Source organism: Hakea prostrata, chromosome 10 (assembly GCF_041222555.1).
Source record: "Hakea prostrata isolate BN-2017 chromosome 10, UWA_Hpros_2, whole genome shotgun sequence".
NCBI lineage: Eukaryota > Viridiplantae > Streptophyta > Magnoliopsida > Proteales > Proteaceae > Hakea > Hakea prostrata.
The window spans coordinates 30,258,697-30,278,693 of NC_142609.1; the positions used below are offsets into that span (position 1 = coordinate 30,258,697).

Sequence of the window (19,997 nt, forward strand, 5' to 3'; positions counted from 1 at the left end):
ACAATGACGAACAACAGTATACTTAGCACAAAGTAGACTGCAACGACGAACTCAATATATGCCTTCTTTCTATCACAGCAAGATTCAAAACACAAACAACTACTCAAACCATTGACAAGACTCACAAAAACGTCAAGAAGACCCTTAAAGCACTCTTAGCAATCTTCTTAAATCACAAAAGAAAACCCAAAAAAACACCCATCTTCATCAAGGGGGGGTCCCGATTTATAGAGGTCTTTGTCTCATTAACATGCTTGGAAAAACGAAAAGTCCTAGTCATTTACAACCAAACATAATGAATTCGATTTGGAAATGAAGAGATTTGGTCATTTATATCCAAGCTAGGGAAATGAGAAATTTCTTGGGAAATAAAGAGTCACATAACCCTCCATTCATGAACTATGCTAGGGAAATGAAAAGTCCCTTGAGAAATAAAAGGTCTCATAACCCTCTATTCATGAACTATTCTTGGGAAATGAAACACCCAACAGTCCATAGGTATTCCATGCACTTATTTCCACAAACTCTCCATAATGAATGATTTTCATTCACTCATGCTCAAAGAGCATGTTCCAACAATCCCCCACATGAATGAAAATGACAACAAGTAATTAAAATAAACAAAGACTCGACATGGTGATAGAATTCTATGGTTAAAGCCTACTTAGAATAGGTAGGTTTTTCCTTTGAACCTTCCCTTGTGAAAGTATATATACTTTACTAGCTAAACAATAGACGTGATGTCCTTGAACTATTCTGCCATTTATGTAAATGATGATATACTCCACACAGGCATTCCCCTAACACAATTATAGTTCTCATGGTTATGTCCGTTTTGGCCGTGGACATCGTCCTAGTTTTGCGAGAGTTTCTTGAGAATCTAGCCCTGACAATTCTCCTTTGAAGCGGCCCCTCTTCTCTTGCACATAAGTGATTTCTTACTTAAGAATAACCCGCATTACTCCACTTGGATCCAAAGTTTATCCAAAGCGTAAGAATAATTAAAAGCATAAGCTTATCCTATTCCTTATGGGTATCACTACTTTCACCATAGGAACGGTAGAGGATGAACCCCCATAATGATCTCACTCGGTCGTTACAGTTTAGTTGTCCTATTGAACCTAGATCTTGGGATCTCCAGTCAACTAGGTTAGGTTTCCACTGTAATCAACCTATGCATTCATGGGCTTGAGTCCCATTCACTTCGATGATTGCTCAACTTGATCTCTTTTCAACCCTTTGGTTAGCGGATCCGCAAGATTTTCTTTTGACCTTACATAATCAATTGTTATGACTCCAGTCAAGATCAAGTGCCTAACGGTATTATGTCAACAACGTATGTGTCTTCACTTACCATTATACATCATATTTAATGCCCTCCCAATAGATGCTTGGCTATCACAATGTATACATATAGCAGGCACAAGCTTTGGTCATTCTGGAATATCCTCTAAGAAATTCCGTAGCCATTCGACCTCTTCGCCACATTTATCCAAGGCTACAAATTCAGATTCCATCGTGGATCTAGTTATTACTGTTTGTTTGGAGGATTTCCACGAGACAGCTGCACCTCCTAAAGTGAATACATACCCGCTAGTAGCTTTAGAAACTTGTATATCAGATATCCAACTTGCATCTAAGTATCCTTTTAATACTACAGGTTCTTTAATATAGTACAATCTATAATTACAAGTATGCCTTAAGTATCTAAGTACCCTAACAATAGCTTTCCAATGATCAGCTCCAGGGTTACTCATGAATCTACTTAAGCTACTCACAACATAGGCAATATCATACTGTGTACAACTCATTAGGTACATTAGGCTACCTATAATTCTAGTCGTATTCTACTTGAGATACAATGTCTCCTCGATTCTTGGACAAATATTGATTCAAATCAATTGGAGTTCTGGACACACCAGAATCGCCCTTGTTATACATTTCAAGCATCTTGTCCACATAGTGTGACTGACTCAATAGGAAACCATCAACTGTTTGATGAATCTTAATTCCTAAAATCACATCAGCCAATCCCATATCTTTCATGTCAAATCTTGAATTCAACATGTTTTTGGTAGAATTGATCATTTGTTCATTTCTACTAACAATTAATATGTCATCTACATATAGACAAAGAATGACATACCCATTATTCATTGTCTTAACATAGATACACTTGTCGCACTCATTGATTTTAAAACCATTTGACATCATGAGATTGTCAAATTTTGCGTGCCACTATTTTGGTGCTTGTTTAAGTCCATACAAGGACTTCACCAACTTACACACTTTCGTTTCTTGTCTAGGAGAAATACAACCCTCGGTTTGTTCCATGTATATTTCTTCTTGAAGGTTTCCATCGAGAAAAGTCATCTTCACGTTCATTTGATGGACTTCTAGACCTCTCAAGGCAGCAATTGCTAATATCATCCTTATAGATGTTATTCTTGTCACAGGAGAATAAGTATCAAAGTAGTCATGACCTTCTCGTTGCTTGTAACCCTTTATTACAAGTCTAGCCTTATACTTATCAATTGTTCCATTTGTCTTCATTTTTCATTTGAAGATCCACTTAGAGCTTAATGGTTTACTTCCTGGAGGAAGGTCCACTAGCTCCCAAGTATGATTTTGCATAATGGAATCAATTTCACTATTTATGGCTTCTTTCCATAAAGGACCCTCGGTCAAGCTCATAGCTTCTTTATATGTTTGTGGTTCAACTTCTAACAAGTAAGTCAAAAAATCTAGCCCAAAAGATTTTTCTATTCTTGTCGTTTTGCTTCTTCTAGGCTCTACCTCTATCTCTTCTGATTCATAGTAAAGATCTTGTCTTTTGATTCATAGTAAAGATCTTGAGCCGGATCATTACTTTCATTAGCCTCAGTTGTTTGTTTAGACAAACTTGAACCATCTTCTTTAAAGTTACAAGGAAATACATGTTCAAAGAATGAAGCATTCCTTGATTCCATTATCGTATTCTTATGAATCTCGGGGTTGTTATATTCATACACAAGAAATCGATACGCACTGCTATTTTGAGCATAGCCAATGAAAATACAATCAATCGCTTTAGGACCTATTTTCATTCTTTTAGGTGTTGGAGCCAATACCTTGGCAAGACACCCCCACACTTTCAAGTAGTTGTAGGAAGTTTTTCTTCCTTTCCACAATTCATAAGGTGTTTTATCCTCTTTCATCTGAGGAACCTTATTCGAAAGGTAATTAGCCGTTAAAATGGCTTCCCCCCACAAGTTCTGTGGCAATCCAGAACTTATCAACATTGAATTCATCATTTCTTTCAATGTACGATTTTTGTCTTCAGCCATTCCATTTGATTGAGGAGTATAAGGAGGGGTGTAACTTCATGAATAATACCATGTAGTGCACAAAATTCACTAAATTGTTCTACATATTCACCACCATGGTCACTTCTCACCATCTTAATCTTCTTATTAAGTTGGTTTTTAACTTCTTGCTTATATAAAACAAATTTCTGTATAGCCTCATCTTTGCTCTTAAGAAAATATACATAGCAATATTTCGTGCTATTATCGATGAAGGTGATAAAATATTTGTTACCCCCTCAGGTTTGAACAAATTTTAAATCACAAATATCACTATGAATTAAATCAAGTGGTTCAATATTCCTTTTAATCATTTGGAACAATGATATAGTTAGTTTGGCCATTGTACAAATTTCACATTTATGATTGAGATCAATGTTAAATGAGGGTATGTGGTCCATGTTAATTAATCTATGTAGAGTATCAAAATTAACATGACCTAGTCTACCATGCCACAAGTTAGAAGACTCAAGCATATAAGAGGAAGACTCTTCTTTATCATTGATGGGTTTTGGCTCGATAGCCATTACATTCATTTTCAACATCCCATCTTCTACATACCCTTTCCCAACATAAACACCTTGTTTGGTCAAAACTAACTTTTCATATTCAAAAAACCCATTTTGAGTTCATGTTGACTCAAAAGTGTTCCAGAGATCAAATTCTTTCGGATGTCAGGCACACCAAGGACATTTCGTAGCTTCACTTCCTTGCCTGATGTCATCCTTAGGATCCTAGACCCTTGATTCCAGAAGTTGCGGAGTTTCCCATAAATAACTTTTCTCCATTATTCATAGGTGTGAAATCAAAGAAAGCTGATCTATTACAAGAAACATGATGTGTTGCTCTAGTGTCCAGCCACCATTCCTTTGAATTTGAGTCTATCAAGTTGACTTCAGATACCACCGTAGAGAGACTTATATTAGACAATTCATATGTGGCATTGTCAACCAAGTTGGCCTCTTTCTTCTTGTTCCTCTTTGGCAATCTACAATTTGCCGATTTGTGACCCATCTTGTCACAATTAAAACATTTTCCTTGGAACATTGGTTTCGTAGAGATTCTACCTTTAGGTCCCATATTGAAACCCAACTTGTGTTTAACTTCTTATTCTTGGAGCTTTCACCAAGCTTCACAACATTCACCTTGGCAACAACAAGGTTGGAGAACTTCATCTCCGAGCCTTTATTGTCTTCTTCTATACAAAGTCTAACAATTAGGTCTTCAACAGTCATCTCTTTCCTTTTGTGCTTCAAATAGTTCTTGAAGTCTTTCCATGCAGGGGGTAGCTTTTCAATGATTGCAGCTACTTGTAAAGACTCACTCATGGCCATTCCCTCAGCATGAATTTCATGGATGATTGTTTGGAGTTCTTGAACTTGACTCATCACAGTCTTTGAGTCTATCATCTTGTAATTCAAGAATTGACCCACAAGGAACTTCTTAGTGCCAGCATCCTCAGATCTGTACTTATGGTCTAAGACTCCCAAAGTTCCTTAGCATAACCCTTTGGACTATACACACTATAGAGTGTATTAGTCAAGCCGTTCAAAACATAGTTCCGGCATAGGAAATCAGATTGTTTCCATGAATCAACAGTTTGAGCATTTGACCCATCCTTTCCAACAGTGGGAGGACCCTCTTTTAAAATCTCGCAAGATTCAAAGTTGTTAAATAAAATAACATCTTTTATTGCCAAGTTTTAAAGTTTAGTCCTCCAAACTTTTCAGGTTTCTCATGGTGATTCACAGGAATCAAGACCGCCAATGATTGAGTCGAGGCCGTAGGAGCCTTCACATTCGTGTTATCTCCCATATTTCAACCTGACAAAATCTGAAATGCAAATTCTATTTTAAGATTGTTGGCCAAATATATAGTAAATCAGGAGAAAATAGAAGACAACAATCAAAAGAATATATCAATACTATTTAACACGAAAAGAAATACACCCAAATGGAACCTGAACTGGAAGCAAAAGAATAAAGAGGAAGAATTGTTGAGGCACGTCAGACGCTTTCCTTAAAACAAATTCGTCCCCTCCGGTGTGTGCTTGAGAATTTAATGGACGTCTGTCTCCCAAGATACAACGATGAACAACATTATACTTAGCACAAAGTAGACCACAACGACAAACTTGATATGTGCCTTCTTTCTATCACCGCAAGATTCAAAACATGAACAAACTACTCAAACCATTGACAAGACTCACAAAAACCTTAAGAAAACCCTTAAAGCACTCTTAGCACTCTTCTTAAATCACAAAAGAAAAACCAAAAAAAAAAAGCACCCATCTTCATCAAGGGGGGATCCCTATTTAGAGAGGAGGTCTTTGTCTCGTTAACAAGTTTGGAAAAATGAAAAGTCCTCGTCATCTACAACCAAACTTAATGAGTTCGGTTTGGGAATGAAGAGCTTTGGTCATTTATATCCAAGCTAGGGAAATGAGAAGTTTATTGGGAAATAAAGAGTCTCATAACCCTTCATTCATGAACTATGCTAGGGAAATGAGAAGTCCCTTGAGAAATAAAAGGTCTCATAACCATTCATTCATGAACTATTCTTGGGAAATGAAACACCCAATAGTCCATAGGTATTCCATGCATTTATTTCTACAAACTCTCCATAATGAATGATTTTCATTCACTCATGCTCAAAGAGCATATTCCAACAATTATGTCCTTGTTTCATCATGAACAAGCAATCCTCTATCTTCTTACTCTTGATTCCACCTTGGAACCTAGCGATGAATACTTTCTTGAGCTGATCGAAGCTTGTGATTCAACACGCCTTGAGACTAGTAAACCACAACCACTTCATGGCCGCTCCTTCTAGGGATGCTAGAAAGGCTCAACATAGTATTTCATCACGATCTCCCGCCATCATCATCACTAACTTGAAATGGCTGATGTGCAGTATTGAGTCTTCCTTCCGATCATAAAGCGAGAACGCTGGGACCTTGAAACCTGATCAAGAGTTTGTACCTTGTGATCCTTGCTGAGAACAGATTTTTGTCTAGAACTGAAGACATCATTAACCTCCAGATCATTTAGCTTATTTAACCACTCATTTGGTTGATCCAATCTCTTATCTGTATACGCCACGTGGACTCTTGGAGTATTAGTGTTGTCTTCCTCTAAGATGTTAGTGGTCTTCTTGGTATCCCAATATCTATCCCTATTAGGCGTGATAAGGATGATATTGGTGGGGCTCCAATACCTCTACAATGAATGGGTTTGGGTACTTATAGATGGCACCTATCAGTGGGGCATCGCTGGATGGAGTGGGCGTGCTTCACTTAGCACCATTCAATCTAGGTCTTGAGTTTGATTATTGGTTGGGGGCATCTGATCTGATTCTCCCCCATTTCAGTAAGACTCTCTCTTTATTTGCCAATGGTGATTTAGTTGAGCAATTAAAAGCTCAAACTCCCATGGGGAGGTCTTGGGTTCACACCCATTTGACAGCACCTATATTAGTAATATCCCCCCCCCCCCATAACACAAACTAACCAGCTACCAAAAAAAAGACTTCTATATTCATGTTTCTGGCCAAGCCATGGTACGAAACGTCATCCCATCGATCCGCTTAACCCTTGTGGTTCGTCCAATTGAAACCGGTTGGTTCATAGTCCATTTTCTAAGTTTTTTTTTTTTTTGATATAAAGGGGCTTTATTAAGCCGGGGAATGGGGATATTGATAATGCCTCAACGAGATTCAAACCACAACCTCTTCACTAAGAGTTGTTGGTTTCAACCACTAGAACAGATCAGTGTTGGCATCCATTTTCTCAGTTATTGGTGTGAAACTCAAAACTCATCACTTGATAGGCTAGTCAACCCTTTGCAACTCACATCAATTAACATCAATGTCCAAGAACCAAACAAGACCATCACAGCTTGCCAAACACTGGCATGGCCTACCACTAAGTGGATGACTCATCTGATAGGCTGGTCAACCCTTTGCAACTCATGTCAAGTAACAACAATTTCTAAGAACCAAACGGGACCATCACAGCATGCGAAACACTGGCATGGCCCACAACTAAGTGTATGGCTCATAGTCATTTGACCAATCATCACCCAGCATGATACAACAACAGGAACTCTTCCAAGAAATACGCCAGAGATGAATGAGTTAATGGCCGACCCAGTGCCCATCAAAATCAAACCAAACTGGGCCTTCCCAGGTTTGCGTGAAGAATCTTTCCAGCTTTTAAACATTCTTTATCGTCTCTCTAATCACTATCAGAATGAGCTTACTTGATTCACTTAAACAAAATCCCCATAAAGTCTAATACCCACGTGATCTATTAACATATCAATAATATTAATTGAGTCTTCCAAAATCATGGCTTATTCAAAATCAAATAAACAAGTTTAAGCATATAAACAAGATTAAGAGAAAAAAACACTACTCTTACATGGATAAGTACTTCTTCAGCAACCCATTTTCAGATTGTTAATATTTCACTATCGCTTTCTCTTTTGGTGAATTAAAGTTGAAATCAAATTCTGACATTTGATTGTTTATTTACATTCCTTGCCACTAAGAATCACTAGATTAAAATAATTATTGTGCTTGAAAAAGTAGTGAGATCATTTGAGACAAAAGGGTTCAAGTGCTTGTAAAAGTTAGATATTAAATCTCAAAAACAACTCGAATCGAATCCAACTGAAAAGGAGGAAAAAGAAAGTATAAAAACCACTACTTTGTCAAACGCAGACCCCAAATGATGTGAGCATTTAGCGTTGTAGGGTTGTCCAACATCAAACCCCATATATTATGTCAAGGCACCCAAGTTGATCTGTGCCGGATCATGGCAATCAACTCGGCCTGCAAGATGTTATTTGGTTTCAGTTAGGGTACGAAATGCCAGGATGTTCTTACTATTGAAGCGCTGGCCAAGCGCCAAGCAATGGTATGGGCAAAAGACTTCTCCTTAACCCATGTGGCCATGGAAAATGATAATTTTGCCCTATTTGCTATCCTTAAGAAACAGCTCACGGAAGTGCCATGGAAAATCTTTCCCATCATCTCTGATATTCAAGGAATGTCACAAGAATTTTAGTTTGTTTCCTTTTCTCATGGTGGCTGATGCTCTGGCTAAGGAGGGTGCTACCACTCTGGAAGCCTTTCTTTATACCCAGATCCATCCCCCTCATTTACATTGGCTTTTGTTTTTTGATGTAATGTCTATCGGTTGTACTTGTGGAAAAAAAAAATTCGACCTACAATGGTTAGTTTTTTCGGGCCTTTAAGTTCATACACAGGATACCCAAGAGAGCAGACACTTTTATATATAGGGAATAATAATATTACATTTATACCGGTCTACAAGAACTGAACCCACGTCTTCACTAAGAGGTATAGATTTTACCATCCGACCAACCATGTATTAGCAGTTAAATTCTATAACAAACTAAGTACTCATTGAGACATTTTCCTCGCGCAGAGAAATGATATACTATTAACTAAAGCCGAGTTCCTAATCAAAAAAAGTAACACTGATGGATAATTTCTGTTACAACAACAAAAATTTCACTTTTCATGGAAACATCATAGTAATTTCATAAAAATAAAACCACAGTAATTACTGTAATTTATGTAATGTTATTTATTTATTTATTTATCTTCAATTCAATAATGTTAACTTATGCTTCTATCTTTTAGCAAACATTAGTGCTTTCTACCAAAAAAAAAAAAAAAGCAAACATTAGTGCTCAAAGAAAGACGTTTTTCGTTGGGCTCCACTTGGGGTTGGGGAGGGGCGGTGGCCACAAGCCACCTTTACACGCTCAATTATTTGATTCGACGTGTCTCAACAAATCGACAGCTACAGTTTTGTCACGTGTTTAAAACTTGAATAGTGTTCAACTTTGGCGGCTGACTGTGATTGTCACCTACGCAGTCCTTAATTGGTCCCACTGCTTCTTATTACAAATCCACAAAGAAATCCAACAAACAAACTGTTTTGGATTTAGACAATTTGAACTGCTCTGCCTTCATGGTTTGGCTTCTCTTATTTACCTATTCCTTAACCACCACGGATGACAAGACAGAGACAGAGACAGAGACAGAGAAAGTTATCTCTATCTATCCTTTTGTTAATATCTCTTAGCGAAAAGAAAAAAAAAATATCTGTATCTCTCCTTTTGTTATTATCTCTCAGCTAAAAGAAAAAGAAATATCTGTCAGATGCACCCGTGTGAACGAAGTATAAAGAAGCTCACGGTCTCTGTTATGAGGTGTACAGGTGAGAAGTAGATGGGATCATGAATGCATCAGGTGAGAGTGCTGTGGAGAGGGTTTTAAAGAAAATAGTAAATCTCTTGTTCTCTCGTGTAAATGCAGAAATTTTGCTCAACTATGGTAAATTTCATACTATTGTAAATGTGTTCTTCTTAGGGATTGTGCACCCATCCCAACACCAATAACAATTCAAGTCAGTTTTAGTAGTCCATGTAAGGCTTCCCCATGGACTGAATTCAAGATCAAAAACATCCAACATAATGCTGGTTAAGTTAATTTTTGAATTACAAATAATAGAACAAGCCAGTACACCTGGAAATGGAGAGACCATTTCAATGGAGAAAGATAAGAGATTACTAAAGATTGATGAAAAAGAAAAAATGAAGACAGATAATATTTTTAACAGAAATGAACATTGTATACAAACAGAAAATATAGATTTAATGGTTGAAAAGAAGGAGAAGTGCAGTCTTAAGTTCTGTCAAACATCAAACAGGCGAACAGGGAAGAGAAAGATTTGATACCTTGCTTAAGAAAAACTCCTGCAACTAGACATATTGCTAAACAACTATATTTAACATTATTTAATCTCAATACAAATAAGGTATGAAACTGCAAAGTCTACAATCTAATTACAGGATTCGATCATGTTAAGGTCTGGAACATATTTTGACCCAATTCTGACTTCCAATCCTGCAAATTAACAGACCCTTAAATGCCTAAATCTGAGTTCCTAAGTTCAATAGAGAAATGAGTCCCTAAAGGATTCACATCCAGTATAGGCTATTGACTGGTAGCCAGCAAAAGCTTCACCTGATCAGAGCAGACAAATGCAGTGACAGCTTTGCTTCAAGAATTTACATTTCCAGGGACCAAGCTCCCCTGGAGTCCTGGACAACCAGATGAATCACCAAGAGGACTACCCAGTGACAGCTGCTGAATGCTCTTCTCACATGAACCAGATTGAATTCTCCTGCTTGCACGACAAAGGCTCCACCATTCCTCTAGGCATGGCATCAGTAAAATCAACAGATGGCAAGTTGAAAGGAGATCCAAATCTGAAGTCCGCACCAATGTCACCAGGATTGGTATTGAACGGTGTGTCAAACACCTTCAACTGATCATACTGGACTTCATCTCGAAGGACAATTGTATGGTTGATTGGTGCACTGGTCTCCTCAAACATGTTACCGCCAAAGAAGTTCTCATCCAGTTGAGTTCTTGGCCCTCCAGTATTTTGATCTTCTCTAGCCGTAACATTTCCAGGATTTGAGACCATATTTTGCCGCAAGTTGGCATCATAAAGAGACATAAGCTCAGATATAGTTTTCTGCCCACCATCTGGTAGCCCAAGCCCTGACAGATTAAAAGATTGTTGAGTCAGGTTCGGTACTGGTGGCGCAGGCTTGGGTTGTGCATATGGCCCAGAAAAGATAGCTGGTTTTTCTTCACTAATCTGGAAATTGGAGACCCCGTAACCTTGTGAAACGCTGCGATTTGGGCAACTTGCCTGGTGATTATTCCTTGCATCTCTGTCAAGAAAGCCCAGGCGATAATCACTGTAAGGGCATGGAAGGTTCTCACAAGTGTATACTTTATGATCCCCAATCGCTGCTTCAGGTTCATCGCAGGACTTCCTCTTCTGAAAGAAATCTGAGCTGGTAATCTCTCCCTTGACTGGAGCAGGCAAAGAATACCTGTTTCCACCCATCCTGATATTGAGCATGTCTGCCTCACGAGGTTTGAGCTCCTGTACTTCAAAACTCTGTTCATCTTCAACCCCATCAACATCATACTCATTGCTGTCACTGAGAACAAAAGATCCACTCCCACCAGCTGAGGATATCGGTGGGCATAGATCAGGATAGAGCTTCCTAGACAAGGCCTCCTCCTGGTTAATTATGGCCAACCAAGTTGCACTCTCCTTCGCCGTCATCTTATCTTGCAAGCACTTTGATTGTCTCACTAGCTTGCGGATCTTTGCAATATCAGGAAACATGTGCTTGATCACAGCAGTGAGCACACTAACCTTCCAGGCCTTCTTCAGATCATGAGGCTTCTTGTAAGGGGGAGGGCCCTGGTCCTTAGGGAATTCCAATTGAGGCCACCATTCTTCTTTGCCTGTAGGCCACCATGGTGGAGCAACACCCTTCTCCAATGGGAACCTCCTCTGAGGTGGATCACAGTGTTGCATCAAAGCCGACAAGAGTGAACCAAGTGTAGTGTCTTGGAGCTCTTGCAGGGTATGAGGGGTGGAGGCAACCATGTTAGAGTCTTCGTTCTTCACCTGAATTGCATTATCAGCCTGATACTTGGCTATTGCAGCAGGACCATTTCTATCAAATCTCACTTTTTCCTTCCACCATGCACGAAGATTATCAGACGCACCACTCACAGGCTTTCCCTTCTCAGGGATGATTCCATATACAAAACCCTGAGCTTTGCAAACTTCCATCATCTTCAGCATATACTTCAGAATCCCATCTTGTGCTCGAGACATCTTCTTTCTTCGAGCCTGCTCCTGTGATTGCCTCTGCTTTGCAGTATCGACTCCCTCTTTCCCCTTGTTCTGTTCTTTGAGCCGTCTATGAAGCATCCGATCCCTCCACATCCTCCTCTCCAGCTCATCAACATCAATCTCTTCATCACTATAGTCCTCCTCAGCAGTGGCCTCTGGTTCACCTTCAGGGGCCAGATCTCCTCCTGATGGTGGAGCAGACATGAAATCAAGATTCCCACAAAAACCCATTTCTTCAAACATGCCCATCATCACTGATCTGCGCTCCGGATATCAATTTCCAAGTTTTTTACAGAAGACTCAACTAAAACCCACTTCAAGTTTTGCAACTTCACGATCTCTCCCTGTCTGGTTGCAGGGCCTATCCACGGATACCACTCGGGATTTATCAACCATACAGAATCAAAAATTGACCAGGCCCTAAAAAAACAGAGGCATAAATAAGAAACTACCCAGAAATCATCACGTCTTCTACAACGAAACAACTAAATCTACATTCCATATCCAGCTTCAAAAAATATATAAATTACTTAACATGAACTAATACATCCAAGGGAGAGCAAAACAAGGTGGAAAAGAAGCATCTTATCAAATTTCATACTTAATGATCAAACGCTTAAACAAGAGAGAGGCTAAAGTAATAGTTAGAACAAAGTATGAAGACTAAAAGACAGTACAAACACCATAATTGCACAAAAGAAACCAAAAACAGAAAACTAAGCCGCCCCCCCCCCCCCCCAAAAAAAAAAAAAAACCCTCTGTAATAAAGAGCACGAATCAAGATCAAAGGGATTTCATCTATTAGATCAACAAATAAATGCCAGATCTTGCTCTTTAGCAACATTATCCAGAGACGGAGGAACCCAGAATTTCCGGCGATTTTTACGAAATCCAGACAAATCCATTTAAGACGGCAATGAAAAATTCAAAGTATCAAAATTTGGTTATCAGAAGGATGGGTTCCCACAAAAAAAAATACCTTCAAACCAGAGAGAATCATTATCCAATAGCTCAGAAAACCATGAGCAGCACTCAGCGTATTAAACCAATACCAGAGACCTTCCCCCGAAAAATGAAATACTGACACAAATTAAAGCCCGGAAATGAATTAAAGGAAAAATCGACAATTTAAATGGAACAAAGAAAAAGAGAGTACCAAACGACACGACCTTCACACAAACCTCCCCGATCCCAAAGCGTTTGCCAGCGACTTTCGGGGGAAAACTAGTCATGGAATTCACAAATTAATCGACAAATGAGAAAGAAAAAAAACCACTTTAAGCTTTAACTATGAGGCTACCGCTACTAAAAACTCAACATCTTCGACTTTAAACAATCGGGAAAAGAGAATTAAGTTTCAGAGATCCATAGAAAAGAAATGATTAAATCAAAAAGAGAGCAAAAGAAGAAGGGTTCTTCAGAGAAGCTCCAAAGATATTACTCCTACCAATTATGTCTTCGTTTCATCCATGAAGCAGTTCGCCTGGCTCTGCAATTAACAGAGACTCGAACGAGAAGAGAAAGAGAAGACGAGTTGGGAAGAGAGGGGGAGAGAGAAGGAGAGCGGCGATATTGATTTTTCAGAATTGTCTGGGAGTGAGAGAAATACTATGGTAATTATTAACTATGGTTAGGTGAAATTAAACTGCAGTTAAGGTGCAGTTAATGGCTGTAATAAATGAGTTGGATTCTTTTGTTAAAGAAGAACCATCGACACGAGACGGTGAGAGAGAGAGAGGGATGGAGAGAGAGAGAGCTTAGAAGCGCGTTCCCTTACCTGAGTAAGTGTCGGAGAAGCGGCATAGGCACATACCTGAACCCTGGCTTTTGGGAACAGTGTGTCAGGTGAAGAAATTAACTGTGGTAATTACCAGCATATCTTTGAACTTTTTCTCGTTTACTTATTAATTTTGTTTTTGTTCATTTCAAACTGTGACAAGGCTGCGTTTATTTGGTGGAATAAAAGTGGCGTGGAAAAAATTTTCAAACTTTTTCCTTAAATCCCAAAATTATATATTATGGGGCTGCTTGGTGGGAAAGTGAAAGACAAGCTTCATTGAATCAAAAAAAAACTTGTCCAGTGATGTGACAGCCCAACTTTTTCACCATATCATTTAAAACTCCATAAATTTTGTGGAATTTTATGAAAAAATAAAAAATAAGACCTACCACTATCACTTTTCCATAAAACACTTTTCTTTCCTTTTCTTCTCCCTCATCTCACTACACATGAGGCCTACATTTTTTTTTTTTTCTCACCCCAACCAATAAGTGGAAAAAGATAAGGAGGAACGGTCGTTCAAACTTTTTTTTTTTTTTTTTTTGGTAGAAGTTCAAACTTAAGACCTCGTTATGCTTACTATCTCTACTTATATGGTTACCACTATCTCTATAAGTACATCCACAAAGTTTTTATTTTACATGCACTTGTTTGGATCATAGTTCATCTAGCTCAAGAATATATTCACCTAATTGAGATTTTGTCATGCGATAATATCAAAACCCCAATTGTTGAAATGATCACGTGGAGAATATATTCACCTAGAAATGAAAGGAATCAAGAATGAGTTGTTAAACCGAACTATTATATATATATATATATATATATATATATATATATATATATATATATATATATATATAAAAAAAAAAATAAAAAAATCCACTATTTTTTACGGATTTTGCCTATCTTTTATTTGGTGAAAAGCATATTTATTCAAAAACAAAATTCATGGAAGAAAAGTTACAAAGACCAATCAATCATGGAGAGAAAATGGGCATTAATTATTAGGTTTATCCTAGCCAATATATAGGCTTGGATTAATTACTTGGGTTACTAATTGATGGGGGTCTCAACACATAGGGCCGATGCACTGCCATTAGGTTTGAGATGAGCCAAACCAGTCCATTGTGGAAGTGGACTAGGGTTTGGGATTGCTATTATAAATAGTTATGATGGGGTCCCTCCAATCTCTCAAGTTCTTTTGTTCTCTTCTCTCTCCACAAGAAAGATGTATGCTAGAAAGACGAAGAGATTGGAGAAGGCTTCGTCACTCTGCAAATTTAGCATTCAAGGTTTGCATCAATCTTCTTCAATATATGTCTGGTGTAAAGTAATGCCCAATAATTCTAAATTTAATATTGTATTCTAGTTCTTGCATGGTTTTATTATTGATTAGAGTTTTGAGAAAAACCCTAGAAAGTCTAACAGTTGGCATCAAAGCCTTTCCTGCAAAACTAAAATCGATTGTTCGTTTTAGTCATAATCTTTTATAAATCATATTATATGGTTTAAAATGATTTTTTTTTTTTTTATTTTAGAAAAAATATATCCAATTATGTTATTTGATTTTTTATTGGACCCAATGGGAGGATCCAGGGTTTAATTGAAACCCTAGATTATGTTGATTTGATTGGATCCAATGGGAGGATCCGAGGTTTCCTAAATTATGTTGATTTGATTTTAGATTGGATCCTAAATTATGTTGATTTGATTTTGGATTAGATCCAATGGGAGGATCCAGAGTTTAAGTGAAATCCTAAATTATGTTGATTTGATTTTGGATTTGATTCAATGGAGGGATTTAAGGTTTAATTAAAATTCTAAATCATTGTGGAACTAGATTCTGTTAATTTGATTTTCTATTGGGATCCAAATGAGTGGATGGTAATATTTTGCGTAAATTGTTAATCCGTGAATTTTTTAAGTATCTTGATTTTTTTGTGAAGTTTTTGATGATATAAGATGATGAGATCTTGATTCCTGTCTTGTGTGGGTGTTTTGGGTTCGTTTTGGAGGAAAAAAATTTTTTCCTTCTTCCATACGAAGCGTCGTCTTGTACGAAGCAGGAGTGACCTTAGTTGAACCCCCCTAGTCTAGCCATGGGCCCCCCTAAAAGAAGGAGAAAATAAAGAAAGGAAAGAAAAGAAAAGAAAGATAAATATTTAATTTTGCATTAACCCTTTGTTAGTTGTGTTTTATATTAATATATTATGCATATTTTTGCTTTTCGACTATAAAATTTGGTTGGAGATAATAAGAGGAGGAATGTAATCCACCAAAGTGGCATTTCCCCCCCCCCCAATCATCTTATTGCCTGCCATAGTAGTCAAAATTTGGTAACATTTGCCCAAAGATGATGTTATCTAAGTAATATTGATATATGCACTCAAGTAGAAATGAATAATAATTTAGGGTCTGTTTGGTTACTTGAGTCTGTAGATTTCAAAAATTTAGAGATTTCAAATCTACAGACTTCAAATCTTTAGAGTCATGGTTTGTAAAATTAACTGTTTGGTTAGTTTGAATTTTTGGAATGAAATTTTTAGATTTATCCTAAAAAAATATTTATTGAATTATGGTTCAAATCTTTAACGCTTTGATAGTATGAGTGAAATCTCTGGATTTCACCTCATACCCATAAATCTACAGATTCACGTTTTTAGTGTAAAAATGTGAATCTCTAGATTTCATGAATCTAGAGATTCACACAACCAAACAGGTAAAAATCTCCCATTTGTGAATCCAGAGATTTCAAATTTCTGGATTCGCGTAACCAAACAGGCCCTTAAGGAATTTTATTAACCCAAAGATAATGAGATTTTCGAGAATTAATGTTGCATTCAATTTTTTTTTTTTTTTTTTAAGGTGGGTTAATACATTATGATGTTTTGGGAAGCATAATTTAGAAGCTTCTAATCACCCAAACGTGAAAAGAATTTTGAAAGTTATTGTCCCACAGTATTTGCAAGTTACATATGAGACCTTGTATATTCTAACCCAAATGTTGAAATATTACTTGGTCAACTTATGTTAGCTAAGGTTTCTGCCTTTAGCATGTTTGGTATTTGTGTGATTTTCATAAGTTTCTTATCATCCAAAGGTGAAGGAATTTTAAAAAGTCATTGCTATCCCACGGTATTTGTTAGATTATATGTGAGGCTTGGTATATTTTAACCCAAAGGTTGAAATATTACTTGGTTAGCTCATGTTGGCTAAAGTTTTTGTATTTAACACGTTTGGTATGGTGTGATTCTCATACATGTATATCTGAGAGTGACGTGTGATTGTTTGAATGTCTACTCTCACTTATGTTGCTCTTTTGGATTTTTGTTCTCCTTTTAAGATGTATACTCAAGCTAATGTTTTGGCTTTCATCCTTGCTCTCTATGGAGAAAACTATAAAAGATGGATAGATAAAATAAATGCTACACTTGGATTGTTTGATTTTGATGTGGCTCTTAAAGAGCCAAAGCCCGCTGATCTTTCGGCTGCAAGTACATACGAGGAGAAGCTAAAGCATAAAGAATGGGTGACAGCAAATAAGAAAAGTTTAAGGGATAACTAATGTTGCTGTAATATTCAGCCCTATTCTAACCTTGACCCTGACCCGGATCCACTGTTGTATTCAGGTCCGAAGACCCGAAGCGGTGGAAGAAGAGATTTATGGACCATTCTGATTAATGATCATGATTCGGAGACCGAGCCCATGGACATTGACAATGATACCCCTTGCTTAAATGCATTGTCAGTGTTTAAGGAAAGTCTACGCATCGGAGAAGATTAATATGGTTGATGTACCAAATGACCTCTTGTGCACAATCCGAAGGTATTCCCCGAAACTAGACTTCTTGATTGAATTGTGGAAGAAAACCTCACTCAATTTGACCTTGTATAGCCTTTCAAATCCCTACTTGAAGTTGCTGTTCTAAACCTGAGTTTTCTGCTGGAAATATTTTGATCGATCCTTTTGGTCGATACCATCGACCAAGGACCATCGACCAAAATATCCCAGTCTGCCAAGTTAATGATTCCATGGAATATTCCTTTTCTATTTAATATAACCTCGAGCCTTGAGCCCTTTTGCAATCATTTTCTCACCTGAGAACGTGGGGAGAGCTTCCCAAAGCAGCTCCTTGGTTAGTGTGAAGAGTACCTCATCAAAGACACTTAGTTTATCATTGATTCTTGTCTTCATCTTCCACACTAAGGTATGACTCCTCATTCCACTCTCTACCCTACCATTTTCTACTCTTTTTTATTGTCACCTTGCTGATGAGACATTGGGAATGGTGCTGCAACCTTGCAACCACCACTCCAAGTGCCTACTCATGTTCAATCCATGATTTCCTTAGCTATTCATTGATGCTATGCTTCTATCTCATGCCTAGCATATGTATTCCATGATTTACCTATTAACATCATGTCATTTGATATCAAACTGAGCTATAGAGTGTATTATGTTCATGTTTAACATTGCTATATGATTCCAATCGAATTTCTATTAGTTCCTCTAACTATTGCATGCTATTCCTCATTAATGCAATCAATTCCAACTCATGCCATGATGTTTATCACTTGAACTTGATAGCTCAAATTGGGGCTTTTTAATTAGACCATTGGATTGGGTTAATTCCTTGATTTATAGTGTCCTACTACTGTTGTTAAGTATGCCTCCAAGTTTCAGATTGATCCGAACACCGGAAGACTCATTTCGGACCAAAATCCCCAAAATTCACTATTCTGTCCCGAAGACAATTTTGGTCAATACCATCGACCAAGACCATCGACCAAAGTTGTTTCTAACAGAAACCTTGGTTAGTTTTGACCCAAATGACATCCGATCTTCCCGACTTCTTTTATAACTTATTATTGATGTTTGTTTAGGGCCTTAACAATTCTATTGGACTATTCTTGGTATTCTCAATTCATCACCAATTCATCCAAGGTAATGATGGTTATATCCATAAACATATAAGTCATCAAATATTGAACTGTGCTTTATTTAAAGAATGAAATCCCTTAATTTCCTTTCAATCATTATGAGACTGTTACATATGTGTTAGAACAGTAGCATTTAAATCTTTATACTCTTGTTGTGTTACTTTATCATTTTGATTTGCTTATGTTTATAATGATTCGTTTCAATATCATGATTTGATTACTATTATGAATATGCATTGGATGCATGAGAAATGATGAGATTGGATGTGTGATTGCTTACGTATGACTTGGGATTTGGGGGGTGTCCCTCGACACTTCGTCCTTGGGCATCGGAGGGAATAGTATGGGATGTTCTCCGATGGTGCCTATCGACACTCTCCCAAGTTATTGGATGACATACATAGGATTGTCTAGTTGTGTGGCTAGGTTCATCCTTGTCGTGTCAGACCCAAATCGGAAGGGCATTGAGACCGAACAACCCGTGGTAGTGTATGGTTGGATGGGCGCTCTAGGCCGGTAGCCAATCCGGTAGGGGACATAAACCATGCTACGGATACCTGAAAGGGGCCATTTATTGGTAGAGTTGCATATGGATAGACTTGGGCTCACGGGCGCTCAAGACCGGTAACCAATCCGTGAGAGGACTTGAGAGCTTCCCGTTTACTTTATGTGGATGACCAATAGGGTTGATGAGTCCGAAATCCGGGATTTCGCTGACTCTAGTGTGAAGGATACCGGAAAGGATCGCCGGGGGCGTGGAATGGACGTATCTGAATCGACTTGACCGATCGAGTAGATGACTTGCATTGGGCTAGGCTTTACTGTGACATGCGCTAGTACTTGACCAAATGGTGATGTGAGAGAGTGGTGACCGATCCCCTTACCACGGCTTTTTGATGACTTTACCGATCTTCCCCGGGCATTCCCAAGATATGGAAATGGGAGAGTGACTGACGACCCAGAGAAGTACGGTGCTATGACTTAAAGCATGTCTACCCTAGAGACTAGCATTCATAGAGTTAGGCTCATATCTGCATCATATGTTCCATATCGCATTGCATTATTATATGTTCTGAATGTGTATGATTTCTAATTATGGAATAACTTCCTTCTTTGAGTTCTTCGAACTCATTCCTTTTTGTGCAAATGTTTTAGATTACAT

At 37.9% G+C, this 19,997-nt stretch overlaps 1 pseudogene across 1 annotated transcript; it reads right to left on the bottom strand.

Annotated features, from left to right (window-relative positions):
* Positions 1–9,953: 9,953 nt before the first annotated feature.
* On the bottom strand, positions 9,954–13,697 carry LOC149002458 (protein ETHYLENE INSENSITIVE 3 pseudogene; annotated as a pseudogene). The gene is made up of 2 exons (XR_016170333.1): positions 13,559–13,697; positions 9,954–12,531 (listed from the first exon to the last, which is right to left on the bottom strand). The product of XR_016170333.1 is annotated as a protein ETHYLENE INSENSITIVE 3 pseudogene (transcript).
* Between the last annotated feature and the right edge of the window lie 6,300 nt (positions 13,698–19,997).